The sequence below is a fragment of the Balaenoptera physalus genome (assembly GCF_965194825.1).
Source record: "Balaenoptera physalus genome assembly, chromosome: 3".
NCBI classification, from domain to species: domain Eukaryota; kingdom Metazoa; phylum Chordata; class Mammalia; order Artiodactyla; family Balaenopteridae; genus Balaenoptera; species Balaenoptera physalus.
Window position 1 is genome coordinate 141,633,114 of NC_138890.1, and position 13,886 is coordinate 141,646,999.

At 45.4% G+C, this 13,886-nt stretch overlaps 1 pseudogene across 1 annotated transcript; it reads left to right on the forward strand.

Moving 5' to 3' along the window:
* Nucleotides 1-7,174: 7,174 nt before the first annotated feature.
* On the forward strand, nucleotides 7,175-13,280 carry LOC309657586 (histone H3.3C pseudogene; annotated as a pseudogene). The gene has a single exon. The product of its transcript is annotated as a histone H3.3C pseudogene (transcript).
* Nucleotides 13,281-13,886: the final 606 nt, after the last annotated feature.

The window sequence follows — 13,886 nt, forward strand, 5'->3', positions numbered from 1 at the left end:
GACGCGTCATTGGATGATCCCTTGCGACAGATGGTATTACAATAACACCTCTCCGTTTAGCAATCATGGAAGAATTCGTCTTCAGAGACATTTGTGAATTTTTCTTTCGATTACTTAATAAATTATACCAAATTCCAACGCCTTTCTCTCTCTTACTTTGGCTTTTGGGGAAGGACCCGACGCAGGGGCGGGGTGGCCGGTGCCAGTTCTCACCGGGGACCCTCAGTCCCCTGATTTGCTGGGCGGGGGGAGGCCGGTGGGGTCTCTTGGGCACACCGGGCGGCCAGGGGTCCAGCATAGGCGTTGCCAAACTGGGTCCCACGTGCTGGGCTCCGAGACATCCAGCAAAGGGCGGCCAGCAGCCCTGAGAACTGCACTTCGCCCGATGAACGCTCCTGCGCCCTGGCCCTGGCCCTGGCCCTTCCAGTGCATCTGTGGGGCCGTCCAGTCACCTTCACGTTGCTCCGCGGCCCCCAGCGCCTGTCGCCGCTCCAAACGCATCGAGAAGCATTGGCCTCCGGTAGCGCAGAGCTTCCGTCTCCCTCAGGCACTCTCCTGGGCGTGTCCCTTCTTCCTGACTCGCCCCAAAGCCGACTTCCAGCTCCCACCTCAGAGCTGACCTGCAGCCAGAGCGCTGGGGCCCCGGACAAGAGAAAACTAGGGATTGTCTTTCGCGGTGGGGCGTTTCTGCGGCCAGATTCTGGAGCGGTTAGGCTCGCGTCACTTCCTAACTCCAACCTGTCGACTTTCCAAGGCGCCTGACTTCTCATTACCATTCGGAGTTGAACTAGAGTGTCCACCCAATCCGGGGTTTGAAATGGGGCCTGAGAGAACAATGGCAGGCAAAGTGTAAGTGCTTAATAAATGTTAATACAATTATACTGAGAATTTCTCAACTGCTGTGATTTCTCTGGGGGCAAAATCCTTCACTGGGATTAATCTCACAGGAGTCTGAATGTGGCGACTCCCGGCCTTGGAAGCGGTTTCCTGGAGTCCCTTCACCTCATCGCTCTGGTTTCTGGCATCCCACCCAACCTCACCCTTTCTGTCCTTTCCCTGCCAGGATTCCATGGGCCACCTGTGCAGCCTGGATGCTGGGGCTCAACCAGTATGTAACCCTGGCCTGTCCCCAGGGAATTGCAAAAGTATTCTTTTCACCCATTCATTGGACCACAGAGTGATATTTCACTTTTTCAGATTCAAACAGAACTTTTCCACTGAGGCCTGAGCATGGGAAACATACAGCTCATAACAAGAGGATGTGATTACATGGGTGTGTGTTGTAGACACTGCTATGTCTTTATTGATGTACTTTAATTTCCTACTTTGTCTTTTATTTCTTAAAGAGTGTATATGAGAAATGAAATCAGTGAGAACTGGAAATAAAGAAATCACTTTTAAATTTCATCCTCACTTTTTCAGTAGTCATTTCAAATACTTAATCTCTTAGGCAAATAAATGAAATAGCCCTTGAATTCATGGAAAGACACAATTGTCCATAAACCCACTTGTCAGGAATCACTAGCAGGATTTGGAGTGCAGTTCTACAGTTCCTTTAGCAATTCTAAAATCCAAAATTGTATGCAACCTACACTTTGGTGTGTAAATTTTGGTACAAAACTCATTTGACAGCAAAATATGGCATAGACTGATGTGAGGCCATAGTGTACTCTATCCAAAGTAGAATGAGTATTCATAGGAATGACTGATTACTGGGACTGTCCTAGACCATGCAGACAGGTACACTCTATCAGGCAAGCTCTTATTGTCACTTTATAATTCCTTACATTTTAAATTATAACATACATCTAGACACCAGTATTTTATTAAATATATTAGAGTATCTTTAATATTAAATAGTATATTAGCAATACCTAAAAATACAATTTTAGGTTGTTTTTGGTTGTAAAACTGACTAGTAGTGCTGAATACTGTAGAAGTGCCCTTTGCTGGTAGAAAGCTGGAGTCATTGCAGTATTTGATCATCCATAACATTGTTAACGAAAATTCTGTTCTGGAATAGATTGCTTCTGCCATTACCTGTAACTATTTCTAGTAATGGGGTTTGTGTGCTCCATTTTTTCTTTTCTTTTTACTTAAAAATTTTTAAAAAATTGACTTGAACTAGCCACCTCTACCTCTGCCATTTGTACTTCCCAACAGCCAAAGCAATGACTCACAGTATAAAGAGAATTTTTTTAAGCTGTTAGGTTTTATTATCAAAAAAGATTGTTTTTTTCAAAAGAAATGTTTTGTGTAATTTTTAAGTAAGGGAAAGGAATTTTCACAAATGTACACAATGTCAAAATTTCTTACATGATTGCCAATTCAATATGGGGCATGTGAACAGCAAGGTAACTGTATGTAGCTATTTCCTCAAGTCTAGAAATGGATAATTGCAAGAAGAGAAGGCAGGCAGGGGACACAAAAGCAAAAATAAACTAATGGGACTACATCAAACTAAAAAGTTTCTGCACAGCAAAAGAAACTATCATCAAATTGAGAAGGCAACCTACTGAATGAGGGGAGATATATCTAATCACATATTTGACAAAGGGTTAATATCCAAAATATACAAAGAACTCTTATATCCTCTTAAGGTTTTAACTCAAGTTATACAACTCAATTTATACAATTTAAACTCCAAAAAAAGCAAACAACCTCATTGAAAAATGGGCAGAGGACCTCAACAGACATTTTTCCAAAGAAGACACACAGATGGTCAACAGACCCATGAAAGATGCTCAGCATCACTAATTATCAGGGACATGCACATCAAAACCACAATGAGATATCATCTCCCACCTGTCAGAATGGCTATTCTCCAAAAGACAGTAAATGACAAGTGTTGGAGAGAATGTGGAGAAAAGGGAACACTCATATACTGTTGGTGGGAATCTAAATTGGTGCAACTACTATGGAAAACAGTATGGAGGTTCTAAAAATAGAAATACCATAGGATCCAGCTTTCCACTCCTGGGTATACATCCAGGAAAAAACGAAAGCATGAATTCAAAAAGATACATGCACCTATTTACAATATCCAAGACATGGAAGCAACACAAGTGCCTAAAAAAGGATGACTGAATTAAGATGTGGTAAGTATATACAGTGGAATATTGCTCAGCCATAAAAAGAATGAAATTTTGCCATTTGCAGCAAAATGGATGGGCCTAGAGAATATTATGCTTAGTGAAATAAGCCAGACAGAGGAAGACAAATAGTGCATGATATCACTTATATGTGGCATCTAAAAATAATACAAATGAATGTGTATGCAAAATAGAAACAGACTCACAGATATAGAAAACACACTTGTGGTTACCAAAAGGGAGAGGGAAGAATGAGGGACAAATTAGGGGTATGGGATTAACAGATACAAACTACTATGTATAAAATAGATAAGCAACAAGGATATACTGTATAGCACAGGGAATTATAGCCATTATCTTATAATAACCTATAATGGAATATAATCTGCAAAAATACTGAATCACTATGTTGTACACCTGAAACTAATATAATATTGTAAATCAACAGTACTTCAATTTAAAAGAAGAAGAAGATGTGGTATATATACACAATGGAATACTACTCGGTCATAAAAAGAATGAAATCCTGCCATTTGCGACAACATGTGGACCTTGAGGGTATTACCTTAAGTGAAATAAATCAAAAGATAAAAGACAAAAACTATATGATTTCACTCATATGTGGAATCTAAAGAAACCCCAAACCAACCCCCCCCCAAAAAAACTAAAACAAAAAAACTGAACAAACAAAACAAGAGAACAGATTGGTATTTACCATAAGGGATGGGGGTTGGGGGCTGGTTGGAATGGGTGACGGGGGTCAAGTGCATGGTGATGGATGGTAACTAGATTTTGAGGATGATCACTTTGTAATGAACACATGTGTTGAATCATAATGCTGTACACCTGAAACTCCTATACCAATTTTACCTCAATAAAAAAGAATGAAAGGCAAAAAGAATATTTTATAGATTTCATAAGTGATCGTTAAAATTGATGTGAAATAAATGTAGATGGATTTTAGAATAAAATAAGCTTCCTTTCTTTATCCACTATTCCCACCTACAGGATATATCCGAAGTCATATACCTAATGAATGCCTACACAATCCATTCAATTTACTTTTTTTTCAGGAAGGAAAGATAAAAATAATATACATTTCCTGGAAGATTTGGGGGAAATAATGTGGCTTCAAAGGAGTCCCTGTCCAGCAACAAATCCAGAGAAATGAGCCTGCACCCTGCACTGCGATATCCAATCTAGAGAAAGAACAGAGAAATACTATTTACGCTAGTACATAGAGAGCCTTATTTAGAAACTAGAACGGAAACTCCTGAAACCAGAAATTTCAAGAGTCTCTGTAAGTGGACTCTAGGTGTCTAGATGGTGGATCCTGAGAGCCGGAGAAGCTTCGAATGGCAAGTGATTATTGGGGAACTTCAGAAGTGGCCCCAGGAAGCTGACTGCAGCTTTGCTGTGCTAAGTAGCAGAGATATGTCTGCCCAGGTGTGAACAGTGAATGGACGTTTGCATCGTAGAGGAAGGAAGGTGCCTGGATGGCAGTAACACACAGAGGAGTGAGGTTTCCCAATGGGGAGCCCGATTCCCTAGACAAACACCTACTGAGCAGCCCTCCAGCTGACATCTCTCTCCCTCCAAACTGTGCAAATCATGGCGCTAGTTCCTTTCAACTTCCCTAGACAGAAGCTGCTCACTAAGAGGGGAGGTGATGTATCAGGGGATCTTCAATTTACACACTCCAGATTACACTGTTATACTATTTAAATCAAATTGTACTGCTCTCTAGTGTCTTGGAAAAGCTTCTTGAATAATCACAATATTTTTCTCTTCCATTTTATTTATTTTGTATCTACCCTGGAAAATACAGTGTCATAACATAGAAACTAAATAGCTCAGCTCATATATGGGGTCATATAATCTGACAGAGTGAAGAAGAAATTGTGAACACACCTTCAAATACCATCAGTTAGGTCTCCCCTATCAATTCCTTGGCTACATCTATGGTCAATCTGATAACTGATTAGGTCAATAGCATATATTTGAGCAGTCAAAGTCAGCAATTAAACTATTCAATCAAATCTAACACAAAATTTAAATCTTTCATCATAATTACCTATTAAGTATGATTGGATGCTAGCAGAGACAGAGGACTCTGAGATTGCTGTGGTACAGATATATCTCACTAGGGCCACAGAAAGCCAGTATTTGCCTTCCCTCCATCAATGACCATATTAATCTTTTTCTAGGCTGAGCCTGTGAATTGGATGTTCTCTCTCGATGATGAGATTTTCCTTCCTCTAGATTTTCCATCACACTACTGAGATCTAAGTTGAAAGGACATGCTCATATCTCTAATAATGCTATTTTGACTCTTCAAAGTTAGTACCCTCCCAGTTACCTTCTTTCAATTAACTTAGAAAACATTCTTTATAGCACTTATACTAAAATAGTTCTATTTGCTTATTTGTTGGCATGTATACTGTCTGTCCCTCCCATGAAAGTCAGACACTTTAGGACTTCCCTGGTGGCGCAGTGGTTAAGAACCCGCCTGCCATTGCAGGGGACATGGATTCGAGCCCTGGTCCGGGAAGATCCCACATGCCGCAGAGCAACCAAGCCCGTGTGCCACAACTACTGAGCCTGCGCCCTAGAGCCCGTGCTCCACAACAAGAGAAGCCACCGCAGTGAGAAGCCCACGCACCGCAGTGAAGAGTAGCCCCTGCTTACCGCAACTAGAGAAAGCCCACGCGCAGCAACAAAGACCCAACGCAGCCATAAATAAAAAAAAAAAAAAAAAAAAAAAAAGTCAGACACTTTATGGCAGATCCCATGTCTGCTGGTTGATGGCTTTAGCTCCAGGATCATGTATACATGTAGTATAATATTGGTGCTTAGTAAGGCTTTGGGAATGAAGAAGGAATGAATATAGAAAAAAATATTCTCCAGCCACAGGCTGAACAGAGGAAGATCAGATATCACTGAAAAGGAGAAAAATAACTCTTGGGAGGATTTATTTGTTTGTTTTTCCTTGCTGCTTCTCAGAAATGCTGGTAAACATGCTGTGAGCATCAAATGCTGGGATGACCCAATCAATCAGATCTGACCAAAGCCACATTCAGCTCGGTTTTACTGGATGTCATTCAGAAGAGGATATTAATTTGCTTCTTCTCGGGGGTCTGGTATCCTGAAGCAATGTGCACTGAAGGTTAACACCAACGTCTGTGTTTCAGCATCTTAATTCTGATGTCTTAGAGGTCCTAGGCTAGAGGACTTCTGCTTCCTGCTCCTCTCTCTTGGCCCAGACACGCTGTTTCACGGTATAAGAGAGTGAAGGTTTGGAACTTCATCTGTCTTGCTGTGAGGGTTTGGTTGTCTGCAAGCAAGAGGCGGGAACCTGGCTATTGCCTTCCCTGCACTGGGTAGAAGCCTGGGTCTTGACAACCTCCAGGGACTGAGCAGAGGCTCAGGGGAATGCTCCACTTCTGGTAGGATAGGACCTACTGTGTGGGAGAGAAATAATGAGGACTCAGAGACTTTCTCTGTGCCATGAGTAGTTTGGAAGCTCCCAAAAAGGCCTGCCTGGGAGTTGACACTTGGGTTCCTGCCTGGTCCAACTTCAGCCCCAGAGAAGCCGAATACGGCAGATCAGGTGGCTGCCTGGACCCAGAAAAGCTACAAAACCCCGGTGCAGGTAGTCACGGGGTGCCCACAGGGCAAGGACATGGAATTCTGCCCTCTCCGAGCCTACCTGGTTGGCTACCTCAGCGCTTTCGCCTCTAACTTGGTTAGAACCATCCCCTTGAATTCAAGTCCCCTTGCTACAGTCACCTCCTGCCCAGTGTTCTAGTCCCCCTACTGTACATTTGTTCTCTGGGATATCTTTTCAAAATCATGCCTTCCATTTTATTTCTAGGGCTGCATAGTTTGGGATTGTGCAAATATGCTTATTGTTTATATTTTTTTATCCTGTATTGGAAAACACGTCCATTTTTTGTTTTGTTTTTTTTTAAATTTATTTTATTTATTTATGGCTGTGTTGGGTCTTCGTTTCTGTGCGAGGGCTTTCTCTTGTTGCGGCAAGTGAAGGCCACTCTTCATCGTGGTGCGTGGGCCTCTCACTATCGCGGCCTCTCTTCTGGCGGAGCACAGGCTCCAGACTCGCAGGCTCAGTAATTGTGGCTCACGGGCCCAGTTGCTCCGCGGCATGTGGGATCTTCCCAGACCAGGGCTCGAACCCGTGTCCCCTGCATTGGGCAGATTCTCAACCACTGCGCCACCAGGGAAGCCCAACACGTCCGTTTTTTAACCACAATTTCTGGCTTGTAGAAGTGGAATTCTGGGTCAAGAGTATTCATAAATTTTTTTGGAGAATTATTTATTTATTTATTTAGGCTGCGCTGGGTCTTCGTTTTGGTGTGCAGGCTCTTGATTGGTGTGTGCAGGTTTCTCTAGTCACAGCGAGCGCGGGCTTAGTTGTGGTATGTGGGATCTTAGTTCCCTGACCAGGGATCGAACCTGGGGGCCCCCTGCATCGGGAGCTCGGAGTCTTAACCACTGGACCACCAGGGAAGTCCCCAAGGGTATTCATATTGAAATGCTTAATGCATATTGTCATGTTGGCTTTCCAAAGATCCTTTCAAATTCATTTCTCAAAAGCTGCGTTGGGGAGTTACCACTTTACCAATATTAGAACAAATGGAAAAGATTAATACAGACCACTGTGGTAGTCAAAGTTATATGTCATGGTTTCACTTTACATTTCTTTCATCTTAAGGAGCCCTGACCTGGGTCCCAGCTCCCCTTTCAGCCACAGAACCCCCTATACCGCTTCCAGGCCCGACTCTACCCACCCAAATCAATCCACAGGCAGAGAATAAGGAAGCACGTTTTAATCATTGCTCATAATTGGAATCAACGTAAGAAACATGACAATTCTGAGTACAACTACAAGAAAGCTCCTTAAGATGGTATGGATTCCCTGGAGAGATTTCTAATTGAGAAAGCTGTCGGTAATCCAGGAAAGGAGGGACAAATAAGGACTGGTCTGCCCCACAGAGTCCTCCAGGCTCATCCCAGAGCGAGGCGGGGCCCAGGGGAGAAGCCCAGCCGGGCAGAAGGAGGCCTCCACTGGGGTGACTCAGGCTCCAGGCCAGGGCAAGGGTTGAAGGGGCGCCGTGGGCCGGACGGAAGGCTGCGACTCCTTTCCTTGCCGAGTTCCGCAGGGTTTCAAGCCTCCACAGGGTTTCCGCAGCTTCGGGATTGGGGACGGGGACCGTCCTGGGCTCCTGGAGGCCATCTGGCCGCGTGTCTGTCGGCCTCCGCTGCTGCGGGCATCTCCTGGCTGTTCAGGCCCGATTGTGCCCTACGGTGTGTGGCTTCGGCCTCTTCTTGACGGGGCTGCCGCTCCACCCCGGATTAGCCGTTGGCTCCTGGACTTGTGGGTCTCGCCAGCGTTTGTGGCCGCTCTCCACCTGGGGACCGTCTGCCTGTCTGGGGCAAGCGCGCCGCGGCAGCCCACATGCACAGTAGTGCGCGTCCTCGCAGAACCGGGGGCTTCGGCAGGAGGGGCGGCTCAGCGCAGGGAAGTTATCCAGAGCCCAGGCCCAGGCCTGTTCTCGGTTGAGGCCCGGTGGCACGTGGGGCTCTGGATGCGCCCTCCTCCGGGACAGCTCTTCCCAGGTGTCGTACGCGTGCGGCTCCATGGCTTCAGCCTCCTCCCAGGCCAGACGCGTAGCGGGTCTAAGCAAAGGGGTGAGTGATTCAGCCCCGTACTGAGTGTGCCTTTTATAGAGTCTGTCCCGTATTGGATTTCGGAAACCCTTGCGCAGATAGGTGGGGATAGACACTCATTTGCCTTGCAAATTGCCTCGGAGCCTCGCGAGATTAAGGAGAAACCTGCATCTTGCTGGGAGGGGTTTGGAAATTCCGAGTGGTTTCGGTGATGGAGTTAAAGGAGGGGGATGGGAGGGGAGGAGGGTCCCTGGCAGTTTCCATTCACTGGAGGAAGCCTCACTACTTGGGAGGAACAGCTATGCATATCACACCTCAGGTTCTCTTCTTTTAGCACAACAGAGAGGATGGCCCGGTGTTAAGAGATGAGACAGCCAGGTTCCATCTTTGCCAGAACACAAAGGTAGTTCATGCTGCAGCTGGACTGAGATTCTAGGTCCTCCTCCTCCCACATCAGGTGGGGAAATGAGGAACGGAGTGATTAGGTAGGGGCGGGAAAAGGAGAGTCCCATGCCTACTTAGAATTCTAATACTTCTATTTTGGTCTACACAAGCTCAGCCGAATCAAAGGGACACCTCAAGTTTGCCCTGATTTTCAAAGCTACAAGGCACACTGAATTGAGTGAACACCATGTTTTTAATCGTGTTTGTTGGTAGGGCCCCTATCCTGTTTTATGTAATTATGGACCTTCTATCATTACTGATTCTCATTTCTCTGCTCCCCTTAGGTGTAATTTTTCCTATTAATAACTATTGTATTTTTAATATGTATTTGGTATTTTTCAGTGTTGTACTATATAATACTGTTTTGCGTGCCCACATATTCAATTCATGTAAAAGGAAATGTGTTCTATTCTGATTTTTTTCATTACTTCCCATTCGTTTGCTAATTTACAAGATCTCTATATGCAAATTTCATCTACTGCTTCCAACTCATGCCTGTTCCCCTCTGATGAGCTTCTGCCACACTTTACCCCTCCACTGTACCCCAGGGGACCCTCAGATTGCTACTGAGTTACCATTACTGTATGGAATCATCTCTTACGGATCAGTGAGACACTTTCTCTAGGATAGGTACCCATGAGCAGAATTGTGGCACAGAAAATGTATAAGCCCAATTTAAGAGAGTACTACCAGATCATTCTTTGGGATGACTGTGTTACAGCAGGCAGGTAGCTAGATATGAGCAGAGGAATGGGGGCAGGGGCCAGGTGGCAGGAAATTACGCATCTTGTAAACAGCAGGGGTCCATGGGAAGACAAAGAAAAGCAGGAACCTCCAGACTGACAGGAAACCACAAGTTTGGGGTGATATGTGTCCTGGAAGCAGACAAAGAAAGGTGAGGAAAGGTGGGAATGTCCTGCACCTGAATGTAACCTGTTGCTCGTTATACTCTCATTACAATAAAATTATCCTTGCAGATAAGAAGTACCCATCATCTTTTCAATTATGTTCGCAGCCACCGCTGCGATGCCGTTCGCTCTCCAACGCTAGCGCCTTCTCTAGCTCCCCGAGCTCCAGCTGAAGGTGAAGGGGGGTAAGTAAGGAGGTCTCTATACCATGGCTCTTACAAAGCCGACTGCCCGCAAATTGGTGGAAAAGCACCAAGGAAGCAACTGGCTACCAAAGCCACTGGCAAGAGTGCGCCCTCTATTGGAGGGATGTAGAAACCTCATCGTTACAGGCCTGGTACCGGGGCACGCCCTGAAATTAGACGTTATTAGAAGTCCACTGAACTTCTGATTCGCAAACTTCCCTTCCAGCATCTGGTGAGGGAAATTGCTCAGGACTTCAAGACAGATCTGCGCTTCCGGAGTGCAGCTATTGGTGCTTTGCAGGAGGCAAGTGAGGCCTATCTGGTTGGCCTTTTTGAAGACACCAACCTGTGTGCTATCAATGCCAAACGTGTAACAATCATGCCAAAAAGACATCCAGCTAGCGCGCCGCGTATGTGGAGAACGTGCTTAAGAATCCACTAAGATGGGAAACATCTCATTCTTTAAAAAAAAATTCTCTTCTTCCTGTTATTGGTAGTTCTGAACGTTAGATATTTTTTCCCCCACGGGGTCAACAGGTACCTAAGTATATGATTGCAAGAGGAAAAATAGGGGACAGAAATAAAATATTGGCAGTTTTTCCATTTTCATTTGTGTGTGAATTTTTAACATAAATGCGGGGTCATAAAGCATTAACGCAAGTCAAAATGTTTCAGTGAACAAGTTCCAGCAGTTCAACTTTATAACAATTATAAATAAACCTGTTAAAATTTTCTAGACAATGCCAGCATTTGGATTTTTTTAAAACAAGTAAATTTCTTACTGACTGAAACTAAATGGTGTTTGTAGCATTTTTATCATACAATAGATTCCATCCATTCACTGTACTTTTTCTGAGTTGTCCTACATGCAAGTACATGTTTTTATTGTTGTCTGTCTTGTGTGCTGTTCCTGTAAGTTTGCTATTAAAATACATTAAACTATATTAAAAAAAAAGTACCCATCATGCACCGACGCCATGACACTTCTGATCTAAGCTAAATAAAGACAAAAAGCCCTCCTCCCCTCGGGAAGACGGAGCTGGGATGAAAATCAGGGAATATGACCCCCAAACTCCTCCTTCCCCAGTGAATACTCCGCCCCTTCATTTGTAAGCCCCTCATAACCAGCTTGCCAATGAAACCCAGGGCAGCCGCTCCTCATCTGCCCGCTCTCCTTCTGAGAGTGTATTCTTGCTTAAATAAAATCTCACGTTACTTTCTTAACCTCCCTGCTTCATCTCCGAAATCTTTTGACAAGACAAGAACCTTAAATTCACCGGGACCAAATGCAGCCTTGACAGACAACAGTGCAGGAGGATTACAGATTACTCTACGCATACATTCCCCACATATTTGGTACGACCCAGTATTCTACCTCATGCCATGAGCTGCACGGTTCCGAAGAGAGCAGCTATGGTGCGTGTTCTGATTCAACGTTTTTCTTTTTTGATTTCTGACAGTGTCTCTCTTGAGGCGCCAGTTTACAGTGTGGTTCTCAGTCTTTTCCCAAGGAATGTTCAGCCTGATGTCTGCGTCTTCCTTTTCCATCAAATTTCAGTTATCTTCTTCCTCTAATAAATCACATGTGTAAACAATTCCAGGGTTCTGTTTGTTTCCTAAAAAGCATAAAATAAATAAAACAGTGACAGCACACTCATCTTCATCCTTACTAACTTATTACAATCTTCTTTCTTTAATTAACCTCTTAAAAATGAATCTAGGTGCCCTGAATGAAATATATATTTTTGAAGTTTACTTTCTGCGTTCAGGGTATTTTGAGGATGTTTGTTTTGTTATGATCATGATTTTTCAATGAGAAAAAAGGAAAAAGGAGAAAAATTCCTCACAATATTTCATCTTGAACTTTTACCGTTTTCCCTTTGTACATGTATTTCCATCAAGAAATAAATAAAATATTTAAATAATGACGTTTTGTTTCTTTTGTATGTGTTACTTTAATTAATGTAGGATCCCAGGACAAAGCCAGGAGCTCCTCTGATCTTTGCTGGTCACTAAACTAGCCCAGTGATTGGGGCATCAGGAGTCTGAATACGGGGAGGGGCCAGGAGTGGTGGTAGAAGAGGGGCGCAGGGAATGGAGAGGAATTGAAACTGAAGATGGAAGAGCAGCTCCTTAGCTAGACCCAGAAGGAAAATTATCCAAGAGGAAGGTTTCTAGCTGAACCAGAATCCAGAGCCACATTCGTCTTGGTCCCAGATTTGAAGGCTGACTTTGAGACCAACAATTGGAACTCCTTTGCCACTGGCCACTCTGGACACCCACCTCATACACACACCAAGCCTAGGGCTAGGAAGGGCACCTGCCCACACACCAAGAGGAGGAAAGAGCTTCTGGAAGTCCATGTTAGCATGACCCTCGCAAAAGTCAGGATCAGAGATCTGTCCCCTACCCCTTTTCATTTGCAGACTACTAATTTGATGCAAATCATTAAGAAGCCAGAGGAATGAGGTAGAGATGCCAGAGCACCTGGAAGATTTCAGAAAGGCCCCTGAGGAGGGCTAGGACCCTAGGAGGTACAGGAAGACTTAGTTGGGGTAGATCCCAGACCCAGCGACGTTCTCAGAGATCCTGTCTGCCGGATCTCCTAGACGACCAGTGCACGTCTGCAAGTTTGACAAGCAGCCACCTGGCCACCTCCGTGTGCACAGGGGACTCCACCACCCTCCTCACGCCCAGGAAAGCGAGACCACCAGCCACCTCCACCCCTGCACCTCTTCCATCGCCAACAGTCAAAGTAGGAATAGACCTGAGAAAGAAGAATTTCGCATTTATGGACAATTTTATTAAAAGAGCGGAAAAAATGGGTACACATTTTTTGAAGACACAACGTCGCCCATCGTGTGAGCAAACGGAGGGATGTTGCTGCAATATCCGTAGCGGAGGATCACCCAGGGAAGGGTTTCAGCGGAAATCTCACGCTCCTAGGCGCCGAAGATGGAGGCAGCCCGTATTCTTACAGGTCTCAGCTCGTCGGATCCGCTGCCACCAGCACTGGGACGTGCGGTGGTGGCTCCCGGGGCAGGAGCAGGGCGATGCTCCGAGGGGTCCCCGCCGTCAGGGTGCTAGGGCTCCACTCGTTCATCCTAGGAAGCAGCGTCACCTGCTGAGGGAGGCTGCCTGGCCGTGGCTGCGGAACTCCTCGTCATCGGCGACCACCTCTCCCGGGGGCTCCTCTGGCTCCTGGTGGGTCGCAGGCATCCCGTCCTGGGCTGGCGGCTCTGCGCCCCGCCTGGAGATGGTCTGGTTTCAGAACCCTATCGCAGAGGCTCGCAGAGACTGGAAAGCAGTTTGCAGTTTAAATCCAGGTGATCCCAAGAGAGGTGGCTCGGGCGGGGTCCAGGATCTGTCGATCTTTAGGCTGGGGGCGTCTTCGGCGCTGGCGACTCTTTTGCGCAACCCCAGGCCCGCTGCTCACCACCGGGAAGTTCTATTCCAGCACGTAGCTCTCAGACCAGCTGACACAGAGCTCCATACTAGTAGTGCTGGAGTAGAGACTGAAGCGCAGGTCCCTGGCCAGGGGAATGGCCGTGGAGGGGAACGCCTAA